The following is an 11,917-nucleotide window of genomic DNA, read 5'->3' on the forward strand; positions in this document are numbered from 1 at the left end:
TCCAGTGGTCATGTATGGATGTGCGAGTTGGACTATAAAGAAAGCTAAGTGCCAAACAATTGATGCTTTCGAACTGTGGTGTTGGATAAGACTCTTGAGAGTCCCTTGGACTGCAAGGAGATCCAACCAGTCCATCCTAAAGGAGATCTGTCCTGGGTGTTCATTGGAAGGACTGATGTTGAAGCTGAAATTAAATACTTTGGCCATCACATGCAAAGAGCTGACTCATCTGAAAAGACCCTGATGATTGGAAAGATTGAGGGCAGGAGGAGAAGGAGATGACAGAGGATGAGATGGCTGGATAAGATCACCAACTCAATAGATGGGGGTTTGGGTGGACTCCGGGAGTTGGTGATGGACAGGGAAGCCTGGCATGCTGCAGTTCATGGGGTTGCAAAGAGTCAGACACGACGACCTGAACTGATTTTGTAGATCTTTTTTCTTCTGTTGTATTTCTTGACTATATATGTCCCTTTAACATTTGTTTTAAAGCTGGTTTGGTGGTACTGAATCCTCTTAACTTTGGTTGTCTGAAAAGCTTTTTATTTCTCCATCAATTTTGAATGAGCTCCTTGCCGGGTACAATAATCTTGGTTGTAGGTTTTTCCCTTTCAGTACTTTAAATATATCCTGCCATTCCCTTCTGACCTGCAGAGTTTCTGCTGTAAGATCAGCTGTTAAACATATGGAGTTTCCTTTGTATGTTACTTGTTGCTTCTCCCTTGCCTTTTTAATATTCTTTCTTTGTGTTTACTCTTTTTTAGTTTAATTCTTATGTTTAGGACAAAACAATTTTTTTATAACTTGTTAGAATTAGAAAGTATGCAAACAAAAAAAAATTCCCAGCTTAAATTAATTCATTTGATTTCTAATATGAAATAATTTCCAATTAAAATCAGCTTAATAAAGAATACTTTCGCTGGACACCTGTATCACATATCACTTTGGAATTCAATTCTTCTTTGTCCAAAGACAAATGAAAATACTCAAGTAATGTATTTTAACATAAGTAAGCTATCGAGGCTTCCCAGGTGGCCCAGTGGAAAAGAATCTGCCTGCCAACACAGGAGATGAGGGTTCAGTCTCTGGATTGGGAAGATCCCCTGGAGAAGGCAATGGCAACTCACTCCAGTATCCTGGCCTGGGAAATTCTACGGAGAGAGGTGCCTGGAAGGCAAGAGCCCACAACAGTGTCACAAAAAGTGTGGGACACGACTTTGCAACTGAACAATAACAATGACAAGCTATCTAGTAATCTAGATAGACAGTTCTACTACTGAAGCTATTAGATGTTTTAATTTCAGTGCTTTTTATTTTTTTCAGTTTTTAAAGGTTATATCCACTGATAATTACTAGAAAATATTTGCTATATTTCTCATGCTGTATAATATATCCTTGTAGTTTATTTTATACCTAGTATAAAATATATAACAAAAAAATTTTTTTAAAGCATTTACCTCTTAATCTTCTACCCTTACACTACCCCTCCCCCAGTCCTCTCCCCCACTGGTAACCACTGGTTTGCTCTCTGTATCTGTGAATCTAAAGCTATCTGATGTTTAAAACCCCTCATTAGAGATTATTCATAAGGGTGGCCTTTTTTTTTTAAGAAGTGAGAATGGTTCTTTAGTTTACCTTCAACCTTGTTTTAGAAATATTCACTGCTACTATTCTTCACTAGTTGGACATAATTACCTCATTTGACAAACATCCCTATTATGTACTAGATGCTGGGAATAAAATACATGCTTAATAAACTATCATTCCTGGACTTGAGAAATGCACATTCCAATAGAAGACAAAAAGATAATTAGATTACAGCATAACGAGCACCATATTTATTAAAAAGTATTTTGGGATAAGGGGGGATAAATGGTTGTAACATTACTGGAGAAGCAGTAACAGTTAAATTTGGATTTACTGTAATAAATCAAGGGTCAAAAGGATAGAAATCAAAAATATAAAGAGTTGACCCTTGAAAAACCCAAGTTTGAAGTGTTTAAGTCTACTTATACATGGTCCATTTATTTCCCATTTATGCTACAGTGGTATATGATTGTGGTTGGTTGAATCTGTAAATGCAGTCACAGTCTGGAGGGTTGACTGCATACATATGACTGTTAAAGGTGGATTTCTGACCTGGGGAAGGTAAGCACCCCTAAGCCTCATACTATTCAAGGGTAAACTATACAGAAAATGAAAAAGAATATATAACAAACAAGTTCATACAGAGAAAGCTAAATGGAATAAATGAAATAACAAAAAATAATGATATATAAGATAAAAAGTGAACATAAATAGTAAATTGGTAGTCATAAATCCAAATGTAATATATTAAATATAAATAGGCTAAATGCTCTAAACAAACAACTAGATAAAATGTAAAATTAAATCCTATCCTGCCTACAAAGAGACATTTTTAAGGACCCAGAAATACTGAAAGTTAAGAATAAAAAGTATATCATATAAACATTAACTAAAAGAAAGCTATTTTAACTATGCTAATAGCAGAAAAACTAGACTTTAAGGTAGGAACACTATTAGAGATAAAGAAGGACGTTTCATGATAACAAAGGAATGAAATCACTAGGAAGAGATCACAATTCTCAATCCGTACCCACCTGGTAATCAAACAACAAAACATTGTAGCAAATCAATGAGAGAGCTAAACAGAGGAATAGACAAATCTACACTCAGATCTGACAGATCTAACACACCTCTCTCAGCATCAGGCTGAGCACACAGAAAACTAGGAGGACAGTGAAATTAGGAACACAACGGCATCTATAAAACATGCAATCAACAATGACAGAATACAGTCCTCCCTTGATATCTGCAGGGAATTGCTTCCAGGAACCCTGAAGAAACCAAAATCCACAGATGCTCAAGTTCCTTAGAGTTGGCCCTCCACACTGCTGGATGTGGAACTGCTGAATACAGAGGACTGTTTATCTTTTTTTCAAATGCATATGAAAGAGTTACTAAAATTGACCAAATCTTGCATTGTAAAGTGAAGAACTGACTCATTGGAAAAGACTCTGATGCTGGGAGGGATTGGGGGCAGGAGGAAAAGGGGACGACAGAGGATGAGATGTCTGGATAGCGTCACTGACTCGATGGACATGAGTTTGAGTGAACTCCGGGAGTTGGTGATGGACAGGGAGGCCTGGCGTGCTGCGATTCATGGGGTCGCAGGAGTCGGACACGACTGAATGACTGAACTGAACTGAAAGCAAGCATAGATAAAAATTAAAAACTTTTAAAATCATTTCGAATACTCTCTGCACAGTGGAATTAAGTTAGAAATCAATAACTAAAAACAGAAAATCCTCAACTGTCTGAAAGTTAAACAGTACCTTTTAAAATAAACAATGAGTCAAAGAAGAAATCCCAACAGAAAGTAGAAAACATTTTAAACTAATTAACAATGAAGATACAAATTTTAAATCTGTGTCTGACTCTGCGACCCCATGGACTGTAGCCCACCTGGGTCCTCTCCTCTGTTCATGGAATTCTTCAGGCAAGACTACTGGAGTGGATTGCCATTCCCTTCTCCAGGGGATCTTCTCAACCCAGAGATCAAACCCAGGGCCTCCTGCATTGCAGGCAGATTCTTTACTGTCTGAGCCACCAGGGAAGCCCCTTGTTTGCTATCCCAAAGCAATGTCAAACAAGGCAATCTGTGGTCTGAAAATGCAGATTGGAAAGAAGAAAGGCCGAAAAACAATGATCTAAACTTCCATCTCAAGAATTAGAAAAAGAACAGGAACTTAATAAAAAAGCGGAAGGAAGGAAATACTAAATACAATAAGAGAAAGCAACAAACTAAGATACATACAGAAAGGAAATTAACAAAGCTAAAGGCTGGTTCTCTGAAGATATTAATAAAATTTATATACTCCCAGCAAGAAAAAAAAAAAAGGGAAAAACAGATATTATTAAAATCAGAAGGAAAAAATGGGAAATGACCAGATTTTTAAATGATAACAAGATATTCAGAGGATATTGAGAGAAGCTTTAAATTTGGTAACATACATGAATAGGTGTATTCCTTGAAAAACTCACTGAAACTGATAAAAGAATAAACAGGAAATCTGAATTGTTTGGTATCTATTAAATAAATTGAGTCTATTACTAAAAGACTTCCCACAAAGACAATTTGTGGCTCAGATTTCTTCCCTGGTGAATTCTTCCAAAAGTTTAAGAAAGAAATAATATTAACTGTACACAAATTCTTCTACAAAACAGAATAAAAGAACATTTCCCAATTTGTAAAGTCAGATAATCTTACTGACAAATCTAGACAACTATAAGAACAATCACAGATCAATTGCTTTCATGAATATGCAAAAATCCCAAATAAAATATCACCTCACTTAATGTAAAGATACGTAAAAAAGATAACACCGCACAACCCAGTTTATTTATTCCAGGGTGAGTTAGCATCAAAAAGTCAATTAGTGTGATTAACTACATAAAGAGAAAAAAGGAGAGAAATCATATGTTCATCTTGGAAGAAAACGTATTTGATAACATTTGTTGTTGTTCAGTTGCTAAGTCGTGTCTGACTCTGCGACCCCATAAATTGTAGCTTGCCAGCTTCCCTATCCTTCACTATCTCCCAAAGTTTGCTCAAACTCATTCAGCATCCCCTTACAATAAAAATTCTCAGCAATCTATTAGTAAAAAAAGAACTAAGAAAAACCTACTGCAAACATCAGTGGTAAAACTGTTAATGCTTTCTACAATACTGTGGTCCTAGGCAGTGCAGAAAGACAAAAAAGAAAAGCCGTAAAATTTAAAAAGAGAAGAAATAAAATAGGTAGAAGACATGACAATGTTTTCAGAATGCTAAATACACACACAAAAAACTGCAGATAATCTATTAGCATTAACAGCACAACTGGTAAAATTGCTAATTACAAGAACAACATTATAAAAAGTCGATTTAATGTCTATATATCAGCAAAAAAGAAAAAAGTTTTAAAGTTATTATAATACAGAGATATTAAATATGGGAGAACAAATCTAAAAATATAAAATCTATATATTCAAAACTATGAAACATCTTTGAGAAAAATTTCAGAATAATTACAAATACATGAAAGGATGGACACTTTTTACTCATGGATTGCATTTAAGTCTTGTCAAGATGACAGATGATGTATAGATTAAATTTAATCTTGAAAAAATTCCAGCAGATTTTTAAAATGGAAATTTACAAGTTGATCCTAATATCTAGTTTGCAAAGCCCAAGAATAGACAAGACAGTCTTGAACACAAAGCTGGAGAACTTTTATTTCCAAACACCAAGACATACTATAAAGATATAGTTATTATGATATTAGCTCAAGAACAGATAGACTAATGGAACAGAAGAGGGAGTCCGGAAGCACACACACTAATGATGCCATCACCTTGTTGTTGTCCAGTCACTCAGTCACCTGACTTATGGTAAATGTGACACTTGAGTGTAGTGAGGGAAGCATGGTCTTTTTTAATAAATGGTACTAGGGAAGATCCCCTGGAGGAAGGCATGGGAAGCCACTCCAGTATTCTTGCCTGGAGAATCCCATGGACAGAGGGGCCTGAAGCGCTTCTGTCCACAGGGTAGCAAAGAGTTGGACACGACTGCAGCTATTTAGCACACGTCAAACTGATTTTCCTAAGGAAAATACTTAATTTTGACTCCTATACTTTACAGCATAAACAAAAAATAAAGTACAGGTGGATTCTTGATATAAATGTAAAAGACAAAACTAAATCCTTTAGAAGAAAACAGAATATTTTCATTGCTTGGAGTACTAGACCAATTTCTTAAGCAGGCCACAATAAGCATGAACCAAGAAGGAAATTTATGATGGACTACCACAATTATGAGTTTCTATTTATCACAACATAAAGAGAATGAAAAATCAAGCCACCACATGGGGAAAGATACTTACATCACATAGACCCAGCAAAGATCCACACAGAATGTACAAAGAATTACACAAACAAAACATCAGACATTGCAAATGATAAACCACTTGAACTGGCATGTCATAAAAGAGACTCTCCAGATGGCCAACAGACTTATGGAAAGGTGCTTAACTTCAACAGATCAGGGAAATACAAATTAGATAAATCGCCATGTGACACTCCATCAAACACACCAGAATCGCTAAAGTGAAGACAGAAAAATTTCAAGTGTTAGTGAGGATTAGAGACACTGGAATTTTCATACAGTTGACCCTTGAGCAACATGAGTTTGAACTGCATGAGTCCACTTAATGCAGGCTTTTTCACTGAATACAGTACTACATGGGCTTCCCTGGGGGCTCAGATGGTAAAGCGTCTGCCTCCAATGCAGGAGACCCGGGTTCAATCCCTGGGTTGGGAAGATCCCCTGGAGAAAGAAATGGCAACCCACTCCAGTATTCTTGTCTGGAAAATTCCATGGACAGAGGAGCCTGCTAGGCTACAGTCCATGGGGTCACAAAGAGTCGGACACGACTGAGAGACTTCACTTTTCACTTTCACAGTACTACACAGTCAGCAGTTGGTAGAATCTGAGAATGCAGAACTGCTGATACAGCCCACTGTGAAGTTACATGCAGATTTTAGGCCATGTTCAGAGTCAGCGCCCATAACTCTATTCCACTGTTCAAGAGTCAACTGTACACTGCTCACTACTATGCAGCCTGGTACAATGCCTTCGGAAAACTTGTATCCAGTGAAGCCAAACATCTACATAACATATCACCCAGGCTTGCCAGTTCAGTTCAGTCCATCCGCTCAGTCGTATCCGATCTTTGCGACCCAAGAACTGCAGCATGCCAGGCTTCCCTGTCCATCACCAACTCCCGGAGTCCACCCAAACCAATGTTCAGCGAATCGGTGATGCCATCCAACCATTTCATCTTCTGTCATCCCTTTCTCCTCCTGCCCTCAATCTTTCCCAGCATTAGGGTCTTTTCAAATGAGTCAGCTCTTTGCATGAGGTGGCCAAAGTATTGGAGTTTCAGCTTCAACATCAGTCCTTCCAACGAACACGCAGGACTGATCTCCTTTAGGATGAGCTGGTTGGATCTCCTTGCAGTCCAAGGGACTCTCAAGAGTCTTCTCCAACACCACAGTTCAAAAGCATCAATTCTTCAGCGCTCAGCTTCCTTTATAGTCCAAATCTCACATCCATACATGACCACTGGAAAAACCATACCTTTGACTAGACAGACCTTTATTGGCAAAGTAATATCTCTGCTTTTCAATTTGCTGTCTAGGTTGCACCTAACTTTCCTTCCAAGGAATAAGCGTCTTTTAATTTCATGGCTACAATCACCATCTGCAGTGATTTTTGGAGCCCCCCAAAATAAAATCAGCCACTGTTTCCCCATCTATTTGGCATGAGGCGATGGGACCGGATGACATGATACTAGTTTTCTGAATGTTGAGCTTTAAGCCAACTCTTTCACTTTCCTCTTACACTTTCATCAAGAGGCTTTTGAGTTCCTCTTCACTTTCTGCCATAAGGGTGGTGTCATCTGCATATCTGAGGTTATTGATATTTCTCCCAGCAATCTTGATTCCAACTTGTGTTTCTTCCAGCCCAGCGTTTCTCATGATGTACTCTGCATAGAAGTTAAATAAGCAGGGTGACAATATACAGCCTTGACCTACTCCTTTTCCTATTTGGAACCAGTCTGTTGTTCCATGTCCAGTTCTAACTGTTGCTTCCTGACCTGCATACAGGTTTCTCAAGAGGCAGGTCAGGTGGTCTGGTATTCCCATCTCTTGAAGAATCTTCCACAGTTTATCGTGATCCACATAGTCAAAGGCTTTGGCATAGTCAATAAACCAGAAATAGATGTTTTTTCTGGAATGCTCTTGCTTTTTCCATGATCCAGTGGATGTTGGCAATTTGATCTCTGGTTCCTCTGCCTTTTCTGAAACCAGCTTGAACATCAGGGAATTCATGGTTCACGTATTGCTGAAGCCTGGCTTGGAGAATTTTGAGCATTACTTTACTAGCATGTGAGATGAGTGCAATTGTGCGGTAGTTTGAGCATTCTTTGGCATTGCCTTTCTTTGGGATTGGAATGAAAACTGACCTTTTCCAGTCCTGTGGCCACTGCTGAGTTTTCCACATTTGCTGGCATATTGAGTGTAGCACTTTCACAGCATCATCTTTCAGGATTTGAAATAGCTCAACTAGAATTCCATTACCTCCACTAGCTTTGTTCATAGTGAGGTTTGCTAAGGCCCACTTGACTTTGCATTCCAGGATGTCTGGCTCTAGGTGAGTGATAACACCATCGTGATTATCTGGGTCATGAAGATCTTTCTTGTACAGTTCTTCTGTGTATTCTTGCCACTTCTTCTTAAAATCTTCTGCTTCTGTTTGGTCCATAGCATTTTTGTCCTTTATCCAGCCCATCTTTGCATGGAATGTTCCCTTGGTATCTCTAATTTTCTTGAAGAGATTTCTAGTCTTTCCCATTCTGTTGTTTTCCTCTATTTCTTTGCATGGATGGCTGAGGAAGGCTTTCTTATCTTCTCTTGCTATTCTTTCGAACTCTGCATTCAGATGCTTATATCTTTCCTTTTCTCCTTTGCTTTTCGCTTCTCTTCTTTCACAGCTATTTGTAAGGCCTCCCCAGACAGCCATTTTGCTTTTTTGCATTTCTTTTCCATGGGGATGGTCTTGATCCCTGTCTCCTGTACAATGTCACTAACTTCCATCCATAGTTCATCAGGCACTCTGTGTATCAGATCTAGTCCCTTAAATCTATTTCTCACTTCCACTGTATAGTCATAATGGATTTGATTTAGGTCATACCTTAATGGTCTAGTGATTTTCTCCACTTTCTTCAATTTCAGTCTGAATCTGGCAATAAGGAGTTTATGATCCGAGTCACAGTCAGTTCCTGTTCTTGTTTTTGTTGACTGTATAGAGCTTCTCCATCTTTGGCTGCAAAGAATATAATCAATCTGATTTCAGTGTCAACCATCTGGTTATGTCCATATGTAGAGTCTTATCCTGTTGTTGGAAGAAGGTGTTTGCTATGACCAGTGCATTATCTTGGCAAAACTCTATTAGCCTTTGCCCTGCTTCATTCTGTATTCCAAGGCCAAATTTGCCAGTTACTCCAGGTGTTTCTTGACTTCCTACTTTTGCATTACAGTCCCCTATAATGAAAAGGACATCTTTTTTGGGTGTTAGTTCTAGAAGGTCTTGTAGGTCTTCACAGAACTGTTCAACTTCAGCTTCTTCAGCATTACTGGTCGGGGCATAGACTTGGATTATCGTGATAATGAATGATTTGCCTTGGAGATGAACAGAGATCATTCTGTCGTTTTGAGATTGCATCCAAGTACTACATTTTGGACTATTTTGTTGACCATGATGGCTACTCCATTTCTTCTAAGGGATTCCTGCCTAGAGTAGTAGATATAATGGTCATCTGAGTTAAATTCACGCATTCCAGTCCATCTTAGTTCACTGATTCCTGGAATGTTGCCACGCTCGTAGGTCCATATATTCACCAAAAGACATATTCAATTAGTAATAGTCAACGAGTGAAAACAATGCAAGTGTCCTATTTAGGCAGAATGGGTAAACTGTGGTATATTCACATCACAGATGGGATTTGTTGAGTTTTGCCTCATTGTGAATTTGAAATGAATGGAATAATATGTACCTTTTTCTACTTATTTTGCTCAGCGTTATGTTTGTGAGATTCATCCTTTTTGTTGCACATAGCTGTAATTTAATGTTCAATGCTGTACCAAATTCAAAAAGAGGCAAAACTAATGGTGCTAAAAGCTAGGCGTATGTGGTAACTGGAAGAAGGGAAGGAAGAGATTTCTGGGGCTTTGGGTAGTGTTCTCTTTTGTTAGTAATATTGGATTCCCAGGACTCAATTATCTTCAAACTGGAAGTTTGCACCTTTTGTCACCTTCACCTTTTTGCTAACCTCCCTCCAACCTGTTCTCTGTATTCGTGGGTATGGTTTCTTTAGGATTCCACATATAAGTGGGATCACATAGTACTTGTCTTTCCCTGACTTACTTCACTTAGCATAATGCCCCCAAGGTCTATCCATGTTGTGGCAAATGGCAGGATTCCCCCTTTTTTATGGCTGGATAATTTTCAATTGTGCAGGCACATCACATTTTCTTTATGCATTCACCATCTGATGGGCACTTAGGCTCTTTCCATGTCTTGCCTATTCCAAGCAATGCTGCGATCAGCATGCAAGCGCAGGTGCCTTTCTGAAACAATGATCTTGTCTCCTTTGGGTAATGCGCTTTTTTATTGAACTGGGTGCTGGATAGAAAGCTCTGTTCTTTTTGCAAAAAAATCATTGTACACCTATGCTGTGTGTACTTTTCTATATGCATATGATAAATCAATAAAAATCTATATTTAAAAAATGGAAGCAAAGTGTAGCTAGAAACAAGGCTAAATATATCACTATGGTGTTCTCTATATGTTTCAGAGGTTGGCCACAGATTTAACACTGCTGCTGCTGCTGCTGCTAAGTCACTTCAGTTGTGTCTAACTTTGTGCAACCCCATAGACAGCAGCCCACCAGGCTCCTCTGTCCCTGGGATTCCCCAGACAAGAATACTGGAGTGGGCTGCCATTTCCTTCTTCAATGCATGCTGCTGCTGCTAAGTCACTTCAGTCTTGTCTGACTCTGTGCAACCCTATGAACAGCAGCCCTCGAGGCGCCTCTGTCCACAGGAGTCTCCAAGCAAGAATACTGGAGTGGGCTGCCATTTCCTTCTCCCAATTTAACGCTAAGATTTCTAATAGCTGTATGAGAAAAAAAGAAGTTGCCAGCTACACATTCATTTGTGCCCAGTAGATATAAGTAGATCAATTGCCTAAAGATACAACTCTTGGCACACACACACAAAGAAAGACATATTTCTCATAGAAATCTTTACAAAAAGACGACATTTTTTTGACATAATAAACAATGTTCTTGACAACAATTTCAAGATCTTCCAAGGCTTCCTCTGCTGACACTCGATGTGAAGTGAAGTGAAGTGAAGTCGCTCAGTCATGTCCAACACTTTGCGACCCCATGGACAGTAGCCTGGTAGTCTGCTGGAATCTTACCAAAGTAAGATGGGGCAAAAGCAACTGGAGACAGGACAGGGCAAAGCGATGCAACCTACACACTCAGCTGCTCTCTGGGTGGACCCAGGGATATAGTTTATAAACCTGTAAGACTAATACAATAGTGGATAAGCTCCACATATTTCCCCCTGAATATCGCATCTCTCAACCAAGTTCTGACATTTATCAATCAGCAGTGAGATTAACACAATACCCTCTAATAAATGTGTAGTGGACAGCTATTCTCCGTTATCAGTTGAATATGAAGCCAGTTAAGCTAGGGGAAGGGATAAGGATCTTCTGTGAATGCTGAGAAGCTGACCTCTGACCATTAAGACGATCATCCTGTCTCACTGGGATCACTTATGATTAAGGCTCTAAGACTCTTTAGAAATGATACTGAATCTTCTCCAAAGCCATACAGTAACAAGTAAAGTCCCAACCGGAAGTTCTACTATGTATAGCATTGATTAAAAGAGCTTTAGCCAAAAATATAATCACGATAGGCAAGGTATGAACAACCTGCTAAAGCATTCTCAAGCAAATAGTAACAAGGAAAGTAAGTCACTGCACTTAAAGTTATTTAGACGATTATATCACCAATGATATTCAGTAACATTTCACATATCTGCATTTTAACTACCTTGTTCAAGTACAGGAATATATCTTTTTTTCCCCTGATTATTCAGCACCAGACATTAACAGGTTCAGAGTGCTAAAGCTCACTCACTGAACTTAAGTGTTTCAGTGCTTTTTTTTAAAACACTGGATAAATTTACTTATCTGCTTTCCTAGTTCACAACCAAC

General features: G+C 38.6%; 1 protein-coding gene across 2 annotated transcripts in view; it reads right to left on the bottom strand.

Annotated features, from left to right (window-relative positions):
- Positions 1–11,917, bottom strand: part of LOC132659671 (uncharacterized) — a 43,657-nt gene that overhangs the window by 25,759 nt on the left and 5,981 nt on the right. The gene's annotated exons all lie outside the window — the stretch shown is intronic.

Source organism: Ovis aries, chromosome 4 (assembly GCF_016772045.2).
Source record: "Ovis aries strain OAR_USU_Benz2616 breed Rambouillet chromosome 4, ARS-UI_Ramb_v3.0, whole genome shotgun sequence".
Lineage (NCBI taxonomy): Eukaryota > Metazoa > Chordata > Mammalia > Artiodactyla > Bovidae > Ovis > Ovis aries.